This window comes from Clarias gariepinus, chromosome 3 (genome assembly GCF_024256425.1).
Source record: "Clarias gariepinus isolate MV-2021 ecotype Netherlands chromosome 3, CGAR_prim_01v2, whole genome shotgun sequence".
Taxonomy (NCBI): domain Eukaryota; kingdom Metazoa; phylum Chordata; class Actinopteri; order Siluriformes; family Clariidae; genus Clarias; species Clarias gariepinus.
The window spans coordinates 9607501-9620408 of NC_071102.1; positions in this window are offsets into that span (position 1 = coordinate 9607501).

Here is a 12908-nt window from a genome sequence, read left to right on the forward strand (position 1 = left end):
GTGAAAGCCGGAGCACTGACAGCAACGTCTCTTCCAGCCACTCAAGCTCAGAGCCCAAATCCAATATGAGGCAGGAAGAACAGGAGAGTCGCAGTGCAGTGCCTCGCTTCATTCTCAGATAACAGAATTTCATGGAGACAAACTTCAAGTGCAGTGCTCCACCTCGGGGCTAAGTTAATTACATTAATTTTCTTTGACACGTCCTGAAAAAACAAAAAGAAAAAAACAAGAACAACAAGAAAAGAGAAGACAAAAAAAAAAAACAACTATGTTATCCCTTTTGTTAATTTTATAATGCAGGATGAAATCCTGTAACAAGGAAAAACTTCGCAGTAATAATCAATCATTATTTTCCCGCCAGATTTACAGGATATTGCTGAAAACATGGTTTTCCTCCAGTGAGGATGAATGCTTGTTGATGGTGCCGCACACTCGCCTGTCCCCAAAGGGATACAGAGTTGACTTTTTAGAGAGTAGCCACAGCATTAGTGTGAGCTCGGAGAATTTCTCATCGCAGTTTATCCTGACCCAAAAAAACTGCAGTGTTTGTTTCCCAGAGAGCTCGGACTGAATCGCTGAAGATTTTCACCGATAGAAGTGAAGCGATGGCAGGCTCATGGTGCCAAATGTGTGTAAGATGTGGACATTTAGCATCTAGAATAGAATGTTAAATATGATAGTTGAAAACTCTCACTATATAATAGTGAACATTTTAATAAATCTTTCCTTTCTGGGCTTACTTGTGTGATTTTTGAGATTTCTTTCTTTTAAAGAAAAAGAGTTGGATTTTATTTGATGTTTAATACAATGAATAGATAGATAGATAGATAGATAGATAGATAGATAGATAGATAGATAGATAGAAAGAACTTATTTAAAATCTATTTATATTTATATATACAGTATCTATATCTATATATCTATATCATATATACAGTATCTATATCCATATATCTATATATATTCGTTATTATGATTTTAATTATTCTAAAATGCATCCCCACCTTTCTCCTCTTTCTCACAGAGAAATGCTGATTATCCAAAGTTCTAAACTTGTCCTTCTACTTCATTTAAGGAAAAAAAAAAAAAAACTCTAATGGCTCTAAACAGCAAAAACACAAAGGCAACATCGCCCGGGACGTCCACGTTCAGCTCAGCCTCATCTGGTTAAACGGCAGATTTATGGCTGTAAATAGCCTGACTTTCTGACTTGTGCGATAATTTCAACTTTACAAGGCAATATTTCCACTGATTATTTCCCAACATTAGGTGGACATTGCACTTAAAACTCCGCCATTTAATTTCATCCATCAGTCCAATAAACACATTTTATGGTGACTGTAAATCACAAAAACAAAAAACACACAGAACGCTGTTAATCTAACAGATTTTATAACGCGGTGTAATCTATAAAAAAGATATGTTTTATACGAAAATGTGCTCTGCTGAATAGCTTAAGTAAATGCAATAAACATAGTGAACATTCACTATAAATCTAAGTTGCTGCATGTTGTTAATTTGATACATTAGGCAATCATTTCCTATAAATAATTGTTTATTAGCGAGCCAGGCCTGTCTCCTTTTGCTAATAACACAAATTTAAGAAGATCCTTTAGAAAAGTTCAATTAGCGCACTTGCATTTTTTGCAACAAGCATCAAGCTCTAACTGTCCATTACACACAATCAGCTGAATATGAAGTTAAAAGTTCGCCATTAATTAATTATTAATTATTCTACTGCTTTTTTTCTTACTTATGTTTATTATTATGATAACTCGTACATTTATCCAATGGTTCTTAATATTAATTATTAAACTGTAACAGTGATGTATTACATTACTCATTGCAATACACAGTACCTATTGTGTAGGAGTGCATGTGTATGTTTTATATATTTTTTTTTTAGCTTAACCATGCATATGTTGAGGATGAAACATAATTACGAACTATGAAGATAAATAATCATGCAGAATAGTTTAAAAAAATTGTAAACATAACTGTCCTATCCTTTTTCACTCTTTTTTTTTTTTTTTTTTTTTTTTAGATTTTTGGATCGTGTGCTTTTGGCATTTCTGTGAAATCTGTTGTGATTAAAGTCCAGACCGTTATCATACACAGCATGCTGGTATCATTAGACACAGAACAGGTTTCAGGTTAAAACCTGCAGTGGGTCAAGCAGCAGTCTCAGTGGCCACACACTCCTGTAACCTCCACATTACACTAATGATCAGTGAGAAATGGGACCTGCTAGGCAGAACGTTCACAAATGCAGCCCTTATTACAGGCAACTAGGCAAGACTCGGGACTAGTTATTTTTTGTAATTTATTTATTCATTTCATTTTACCCAACAGGTCGGCGATCGATAAGTAATTAATTTCCGAAGCTAACGTAAAATACTTGATTAGAAAGCAGTGCAGCAATTTCTACTACGTTCGTTTTTTGGAAGGAAAGGAGAAATCATTTTTATATGAGAAAGAGGAAGCATTTCAATATGATAACTTTTGACTTAATTACTAATTCTTAAGAATTATAACTGTTTGTTATTTAAATTTTTACAAACATGCTCATCTCTTTTTTGGTTTTTGTTGTGGCCTATCACAGAAATAAAAAAAACAAAAAAACAACTTTAAACAAGAGCCGTTGAATTCACATTTGTTACGGTGCCTGTAGAATCAGAAATCGCATCAGATACACTCAAAGAAACCAAACCAGGGGGACCGGGAACAATCGCGAAGTGTTGTGAGGAGCAAAGAAAGCACACACTGCTGATTTCCCCTTCCGAGAGGATATATTTTAGGGTCCAAGAATGTGAAGCGAATGAGGGAGTGGAGGGGGTCTGCGCTTTGACATTTTGTTTGTTCTTGCAGGCAAAATGGAAGACATACATTGTACCTTATTGCCTAAAGACCCACAATGCAATTCCAGCCCTTCAGTGGTCACTCGGGGAGTGTGCTCCAGGAGTCACATGGTCAGATGGATCGCATCAATTTACCAAACCACAACAACAAAAGACGAACCCCCCCTTCCTTATTTCCCCCTCTTTTGGGCTCTCACAAGGCGCTTGGTGTGTTATGATACGAATAAAGCGCAGCTAAATATGCTGGAGTTCTTGTATGGTTCTAAACGTGATAAATGAAACATGGTGCATGCCCATTGTGGCTCGGCCGAGCGCAGAAGCACTACATCAGTCCACATGTGGACTTACATCGCCACCCACTGGATGATTTAACACCAAGTTTAAAATCCATGCAATGACTTTTCGATCATTATTAATAATAATACTCTCAATGCTCATTGTCCCAGGTTACACATTCCTCCTGCTGATTCTTTGTTCAATTTCCTTATTTTTAAAGTATTTTCTTTTTTTTATAAGAAATGCTAAAAAGTTCATATATAACAGGATCAGAGTAAAACCTAACAGCCAAGAACTCACCGTCAGTTTCTTTTTGGAATATTTAACGCTAATACTAGTGTGACACAGAGAGGAAATGGAGTGATATGAGCTCTGAAGGTGATGTGAGATGCTGTGTGAGTGATGCAATGTTGATCTCGGTGGGATTTAGAGTCAGAGTAGCGGTGCCACAAAGTGACATCATCAGACAGGGTTTGGATCACAGACTCCTCTGGGGCTCATCCACGTCACTCTGCCATATCTCTACTGACACAGCTATTAGAATCACACACACACACACACACACACACACAAATTTTACTCACAGAATTAGGGGAACTGTCACTTCACAAATTTAATTCTGATGTTTTGATTTTTCATGTGAAAGAAAGAAATAGTCAAGGAAACATTATATTATGTAATGATTATGTTGCTATACACTAGTTTACATACACAATAAGGGACTCATTTTGTTCTTTTGTACCCTAAATTTAAGAATTTAAATGTAGTGTATCCTCAAATATTTTGTTTAAAGTACTAAGTACAGTAGTACTTAAGTGGTCCATCCATTCATCCATTTAGGAACCTCTGTAGTCCAAATAGGGACCATGGAGGCCAATGGTGATTACCATTGTAATTATTTCCATTTAATGTCCAATGGGCCAATTAGCCTAATCTGCATGTCTTTTCCTGTGGAAGGAAACCGTAGTACCCGGAGGAAACCCACCAAACACAGAAAGAACATGCAAACTCCACAAACACAGACCCCAAGGTGGGAATAGAACCTGGACCCTGGAGGTGCAAGGCGACAGGGCTAACCACTACTTACTTAAAGTGGTCACATAAATACAAGCTATGTGGATATCAAGAAACATTGTCCTGGATTCTGGATTTTTTTTTTCTTCTTTCAGTCTTATCAGTTACTTCAATTGCATGATAATCCAAAACTTAAAAAAACTTAAAAAAAAAACTTTAAACACTGTTAAGTTGGATATCACGGAAAAGCTATAGTGTAAAAAAAAAAAAAACTTTACTCTATGAATTATTACTTTAGGGATTTCCCATAATATGTCAACAGTTTGTAATTCTTGAATTCTATAGATCCTTAATTCTATCACAAATTTATGTGGATCCAGTATGAAAAAATGAAGTGAAATATTTACTAATAGACTTCATCATAAGAACCAACAGATGGTTTGTGCAGTCTCTAAAGCAGGAGCGTTAACATGAAATATTAGCACTTAAGGACCTCAATGTATATCTCAAATGAGTTATATGTATACGACATTCATATTGTACAATGAATGTCGTCTACATTTGAAAGACAAGCGGTAATACAGTTTTGTACTTTTTTTTCTACCATAGAAACCCCCTTAGGCCCGGTGGTGCCAGTTTAAAAATGAAGTGATATGATCACAGTGTTGTATACTTTAGTATCAGGTGGGTTAAAGGATTAGAATGAATTATTGTTAGATGTGGTTAGGCACACAGCTATAATACCACAGACGTGGAAGGTAACCAAGTACTGTACATTTACTTTGTTACTCTGCTTATTTACAGTTTTTACATATTTTTTACTTTTCTTGGGTAGTTTTATTACTGGATTCACTTTATTTCCATTGCATTACATCCTACAACAGATATCTCTACTTTCTACTTCACTACATTTGGGCATGACGTTGTTTTAAATAACCACAATGATGTGTACAGTAGCATTTATAGAAGACTGATACAGTATACATAATTGCATGATTTGCCTTCTCTCAATGAAATTTTCAGTCATGTAAATGCAAATGTTTGAAATCAGGGATGTAGACAGCAAGGAAACAGCACTTTACCACATTCACACAGAAAGTGAGAGAGAAACTCTAGAGACGTTTACTATGACTTAAAGCCTACTGTGAGAGAATACAAGCTCAGTACTTTTGATACTTTGTATATTTTATGGTAGATATTATTATGATTGAGAGCATATGTGTTGCCATTTAAATGTGAGTGTGATTTGAATGATGAGTTTGTGCAAAAATCTAAGAGAAATATTCATTTTGATAAAAGTAAAAGAATAAATAATGCAGCAGGATATACGGGGTCATGTCTTACTTGTCATACCTGCTGTGGATTTATATGATGGTAAAAAAAAAAAAAAAGGAAAAATCATTGTAGGTGACATTGTAGGTGTTAACCAGTACTGGGAAATTGTGACTGTGGTGTACTAAAAAAAGGAGGGTGAATTGTTCAAATAACTGTGTGGCTGAAATGACAATAACAGGTTTGGCATGTCTGGTGTTAAATTAGTTTATTGGACATTTCATTGATTCCTTTAATTCTACAACATTTACAACAACTCACAACTTAATTGTTCGTGCTACAAATAAAATCCTCGATTCAGTCTTTTCGGTGCAGTGATTGAATAGTGTCTATCCATAAAACTGGCTCATAAGAAATAAAGCAGGACTTTCATTCCTTTATTTGAAGTTTTATAATAGGACCACAAATGAAATTTTAGAACCATGTGCAAGGAAAAAAACAACACAAGTCAAACCTCTGGTTTCACCTACATGGTGGCTTTTTAACCATAAAAATAGCAACTGAGCTTAAATAGGAGGGAAACCATTCCTACAAAATAGCAATGTTAAATCAGTGCTCACACATATAATATTAAATAAACATTGAATAATGTTTGTTTCAAGTTTGTGCTTAAAATCAAAAACATTTTATTCATGCATGCTCAGGAAAATGGCTTATGAAGTTATCAGGGATCTAACTCATCTCCTGTGATCACTGGTGCATGGCAGATCCCAAAAGAAAATTAAGGCATAAGAATAAAAATAATACACAATACGCTTTTTGTTTGCAAGAAGATCAGTCTTGGTGGCACTACATCAATGAATTTGAGAGTTAAAAAGGAGCTTTTGGCACCCAGAGTAACTCGCTTTTCACTCTATCACCCCTTCAACCCAGACACTAGGGGTTCCAAAAAAAAAGAAAAAAAAGAAAGAAAGAAAGAAAGAAAGAAAGAAAGAAAGAAAGAAAGAAGGAAAGAAAAACATGAAGAGAAAAAAAAAATCCTAAAATAATAACTTAAACTGAAGTATTACTTTAATACATCAATAGAAATAACCTAATTCCAACATTTTCAAAGGAACAGGCTGCTTTGCTCCAGGCTAGAGTGTAATGTGAGTGAAAGCATATCTCGTGGCACTTTGAATTAGAGGGGCGAGCCGGTGTGCCGTTGAGTGAGAGGCAGCCGGGGTAATAGGAAGTGTGGATATTAGAGTTAATAAAATCACACGGAAGAAGACATATATGCAACTTGACCAAGTACCACGATTGGGTGGAGGGGGGGGGGGGGGGATTACATTAGGCCACAGCACTCTGACAAGGGGGTGAACCCCTAATAGCATCGCCTTCGCTGCCTAGATGAGATAAATAATGCACATCAAACACTGTGTGTATTTAGCATGGTTGGGGTCAGATAGACTGTGCTGCCCCTAATATCTTATGCCTCCCTCCTCCGTTTGCCTCGGCCCTAACCATTTTGAGGCATACATCAGTTAACACTTCATTCGATCAAAGTCATTCTTTACTCATGTTGTTTTGAGCGAGGAAAGGAGAGAAGCTTTTCATTCAGAAAACATAACCATCATCCATGGTTTTTCATCAGATTCCTGCTAGACATGTGTCACGCAGCAAATATACAGAGGAATCAGACAAGTAAATGCCACAGCCTGGAGTCATTCTAAAAATCGGCGGTTGGGGGAATGGCTGATCTGAGTAATGCTGTACATAAGCTGCGGCAGTGAAATAAGACATTCGTGATTCATGCCAAAATGTTCTTAATGTATCAAAGATATGAAAGACGGTGACAAGAGCATCAACAGCTCACTACAGAGAACAGAGAAACTGGAAAGGAAAACAAGCTGTTTTTTTCTTCTTCTTCTTCTCCCCCTCCCACGCCTTTGGACGACATCCTACACCAGTGCATTCCCGTCCATAAACAGTTTATGATGAACTGCCTTTGTACTTAATTAAAACAATAAATCCAAACTGTGCATTAGGGATGTTAGCGGCCTCTCCTCTCACCTCCTCCCCTCTCCCGACCTCCGCTCGGGCCATGCGGAGAGACTGGACCTTCATCGCGTGGCACGCAGAAATGACGGCACCAATGTGCTCTTATTACTCCCTCTCTTTCTCTCGCACCCAAATTGCACAAATCACACACAGAGATAATTTCATTCATATTTCACTTGCAGCACAGGAGGGACTGTGACAGAGGCCTAATCACATCCCCCAGTCCTGAGGGGTTGCACTGTAGCTCAGAGATAGAGCTCTAATTTCCTTGTGTATGCTATTGCTAGGTACCTGATGTTACATAGTGGCATTACTCTTGTCTGATTTTGTTAAGGTTAACACAGAGCATGGAGTTTTTACGCAGAATAAAGTATACTGTATTATAATGTTTACTAGTTGGGCAGTAAGTAAAACTAAAGTGGTCGACTAGTTGTTGTTTTTTCACCTAGTTTTACCTAGAAACATATTCAGGCCTTTGTTATTTTTATGCGGTTTTATCAGTGTGATTAAATAACAGCGAAGCTCTACCACATAAATCACATGTTAGACTAGGGTTAAGTATCTCAATATCATCAACAAATTACAACAAAGCTGTTTATTGTAATGTTTGCTGTGACATTTTGTGCTGCAATTTTGAACATTTCGGACTAGTCGCTTCCTCAATCCAACAATGCCTCTTGCACACATGTCAGAAACGTCATTGAGATGATGACAAAAACCAGACTTACTACTGTGAAACACGCAAGGAAGTCCCATTTCACAAACGAGACCGACATATGTCTCAAGAGTTTCAGACTCAGCCTAGTAATTCTTGAAGTCTTTGTATTCTTCTCAGAGGAAGACAGATGTTTCCACAGGAACTCAGCATGGGGACAAGTATGTCATCCACCACACCTATACACATTTATAGCCTTTGTGTGTACACACTGGAAGCATAGCTCACTGCCTTGACACATCATACTGTAGTTTGACAAGCTTTATATATATATATATATATATATATTGTTTTAAACTTATTTAATCTTTGATATATATTTAACAGTTGACCAGAGAAGGTGATCATTAACACTCTCCATGCGGTAAACTAAAGAATGTGTTGTATCGAAGCATAATCTTGTACATAAAGGTACACAAGAAATATGGATTAGCAAAGAAATGAGAAGCGAATTTAAAAATTTGGGAGCTCCGCAAGGACTGGAGTGAGACTGGAGGCAGTGCATCAAGAGGCACCATGCACAGAAACCCTCTTTTGAGATTAAATTAAATTTTGAATTTGATTCGAACTAAGGTCCCAGAGTCTGGAGGGAAAGTGGAAAGGAACAGAATACAAGTTGAATTGGGGTTCTACATCATCTGCTGGTGGTGGTCTACTTTTATCGAGTACAAAGTCAACACAGCTGTTTGGCAAAAGATTTTAGAGCACTTTAAAGCTTCCCGATTTATATTATATATATATATATATATATATATATATATATCCTTGTACGATTCACATATAAGGACTGTCAGGTATAATTATTTTGCTAAGCTTCTTTCTGTTTAACAACATTGATTAGGTTCATAGTTATCAGGTGCAATAAAGAGAAACAGTGAGGAGGGGAATGAAATTTTCTGCAGAGGATAGGTTTATTTAGAGTTACCTGCCTCCGAAATTGCCAATTAACAGCACCTACAGTGAGGTCAATAAGTATTTGATCACCCTGTGATTTTTCTCTTACTTAGAAATCATAGAGGGGTCTACAATTTTCAGCATAGGTGCATTTCCACTGTGAGAGACAGAATCTAAAAAGAAAAATCCATAAATCACATTGTATGATTTGTTAACAATTTATTTGTGAATTACTGTGTCAAATAAGTTTTTGATCACTTGAGTCAAAAATTTTTTTAATATTTGGTACAGAAGCCTTTGTTAACAATTACAGAGGTCAAACGGTTCCTGTAGTTCTTCACCAGGTTTGCACACACTGCAGGAGGGATTTTGGCCCACTCCTCCATACAGATCTTCTCGAGATCTGTCAGGTTTCGGGCTGTCGCTGAGCAACATGGAGTTTCAGCTCCCTCCAAGGATTTTCTATTGGATTTAGGTCTGGAGACTGGCTAGGCCACAAGTTCTACTTTGGTCTCACCTGACAGGACTTTCTCCCCTGACGCCTCTGGATCATCCAGATGGTCCCTGGCAAACTTCAGACGGACCTGGACATGGGCTAACTTAAGCAGGGGAACCTTCCGTGCGATGCAAGATTTTAAACCATGAAATCTTAGTGTATTACTGATAGTAGCCTTGGAAACGATGGTCCCAGCTCTCTTCACGGCATTGACCAGCTCCTCCCGTGTAGTTCTGGACTGATTCTTCACCATTCTTAGCATCATTGATACCACATGTATCTACTTAGACTTTGGCTGATTGTGGAGTGCAGGTGTCTTAATGACAGCTAACGACCTCAAACAGGTGCTACTATTTTTCAGAGGTGTCAAGTGACGAAGTACAAATACTTCGTCACCTTACTTAAGTAGAAATTTTGGGTATCTATACTTTACTGGAGTAATTATTTTTCAGCCGTCTTTTTTACTTCTACTCCTTACATTTTCACGCAATTATCTGTACTTTCTACTCCTTACATTTTAAAAATAGCCTCATTACTCCTATTTTATTTCAGCTTGTCAATCTAAAAAACAAACAAACAAAAAAAAAAAACATCCGGATAAATCACCCCATCCGGATGGAGCAAATTTGATTGTGGTTGGATGAGAAGTATAAACATACCAAACATACCATACTCACAGATTCCTGCAGCTAAGCTTGGATGTACATTTACATTCCAATAAAGGTTACCGATGACATGCCTCTGAAGTTTGACTTTTTGCACCATTAAAATACTTATAGGCAACTAGTTATCATATCTTCTTCTCCATAAAACATGTTAATGTTCAGTAGTACACATATAAGGTTCTTTAATGTATTTGCATTGTACTAAAATGCATTCTTTTTCAATTGCCATATACAGAATCCAAAATTGTGGACCCCTCCATGATTTGTAAGAGAACTTGCAAAATTACAGGGTGATCAAATACTTATTGACCTCACTGTACATAAAGGCTTCCCAGAGCTCATGTAGCAGACACATTTTAACAGGGGTGCAATGAATAATTAACATAGTCAAGTAAAATCAAAGACTAAATTGTGTGTGTTTTTCATGCTTACTACAAATGCTGTGACATGGGTGGTGGCAGAATTATATTTCATAGTACACCTAAAACTCACCTGCCCATATGTACGGTACACTGTACCTTTAACATCTAGGTGCACCACACACACACACACACACACACACACATTCAGTGTTGCCAACTTAGCGACTTTGTCGCTATATTTAGCGACTTTTCAAATCCCTCTAGCGACAATTTTTTAAAAAAGCGACTAGCGACAAATCTGGCGACTTTTTCTTGTGTTACTGGAGACTTTTGGAGACTCTGATGTGTCTGTACTGACTCTTCTCGACTCGCCACAGCAGCTGTCGCCGCCGGACCCTTCCCGTCCCAAAGCACTCACAGACAGGCCTGTCCTATCGCAGGAGTCCCCCCCAGCTGCAGTTACAGCAGGAGATGCTCACTTCTACGAGTCCCGACTGCAAATGAATTGCCCATGCGCGAATCCGCCGTTAAGTGATCCCGCCCTGGCTTGTAAGCGGGATGTAAATTAAAAATATCCTGTTCCGATGCATATTAAAAAATGTTCTTTGTCTAAAATAAATTGCTGCACAAGAATAAATCGCTGCATTTGACTTAAACAGCCTCATTACTTACCTCATCCACTGTGTTTGTGCTTCTCTGTGACTTTAGCATAAACATATAGCTCGCTAGTTCATCATGTCTCAGTCAAAACTATACTCTCAGAAATTCAGAAAGGAGTGGGAATCAAATCCTGAATTCAACGGATGGTTGAAGCCTTTTATTGGAGATAATACACGGGCATACTGCCTGTATTGCAAGACTGATTTTTATGCCAAACTTTGCGATATAAAAAAACACATGTCAACTCAGAAACATACACAAAAGGCAAAGCCTTACAATAGTTTCACACAAAACAAACTGCCATTTATGGTAAAAAAAAAAAAAAAAAGACTCTTCAAAAAAAGCTAAAGCCACCATGGCATTAGTTATCGCTGAACACTGTTCTATGCTGGCATGTGATCACATTGGAGAAGCAGGTAAAGCTGCTTTTTCACACTGTGCAGCGTGCATTATGCAAATTACGTGATGACGTCATCTAGCGACTTCTAGCGACTTCTACGACAGCCAATAGCTACTTTCCTTACTGACGAGTTGGCAACACTGCACACATTTATTTTTGGCATGTTACCAATACAACAACATAAACCTCTGATTACCCTACCAAATGCATTTTAAAGGTTAACCAACAATCTTTACAACACAGAATGGGTCGCTTACTGTTTCCAAAAGCTTAAAACTAAATCTTAAAAAAAAAAAAAAAAAAAAAACATTTTTACGCTAGTTATTTCTAGGCTAGGCTAGTTTCTCGGTCTCCACACAAAAGATGCACTTGGCCTTTTGCCTAAAGCAAGTAAACTCTATTTTTTTCGAGAGGAATGGCTAGTGTTCGATTGGGCAAGTGAAAATAATTTAATACATTTTAGATGTTAAAAATTTTTTTCTTATCTATAATTCGATTATCAACCAATTAAAGGCTGTATTTCTGATTGTGTGACAGCACTGATCTTAAACCCATAAACAGCAGCTAGCATCACCAAAAAAAAAAAAAGGTTCAATTGTACTTGTATAAAAATTATATATAGTGTCATGGTGTGTACCCAAATCACTATCGCTCCTCGCTCACTAGCTAGGCCGCCTCCCCCTCTGCAGGTGCGCGAAGGAGCGGGGCACGGCGGAATTAGGTGAGCCATCACCGCTAATGATCCCGGGCTTCTCCCCGGGCTATAAAACACTGCTCGGGGTCTGTTGGGAGACTGGGCTTTACTACGTGGTGTGAGTGCGACGCGCGCGCTGAACGCGGAAGAGCGGCAGATTCTTGTGACCCTGCCACCGAAGAGGAAAAGGCCGCAAGTAGGACCTCGTCACGGCCCTTGTTCCGGATGAAAGAGAGGACTCCTGTCTGAGGCCGCGCCCATAATAATATTTATGCACACACACACATATATTATATTTATTATTAAACAATTGGCCATGTGCCAAGTTAAATATGGTAAATATATCGGTAGAAGGATGCTGAGGTTTGAACTGCCAGGCGGGAGATCTAGAGGAAGAACAAAGAGGAGATTTATGGATGCAGTGAGAGAGGAAATGAAGTTAGTTGGGGTGAGAGAAGAGGAAGCAGAGGATAGGGTTAGCTGGACGCAGATGATTTGCTGTGGCGACCCCTGAAAGGGATTACCCGAAAGACAAAGAAGATCTGTGTGATGTGCTGGA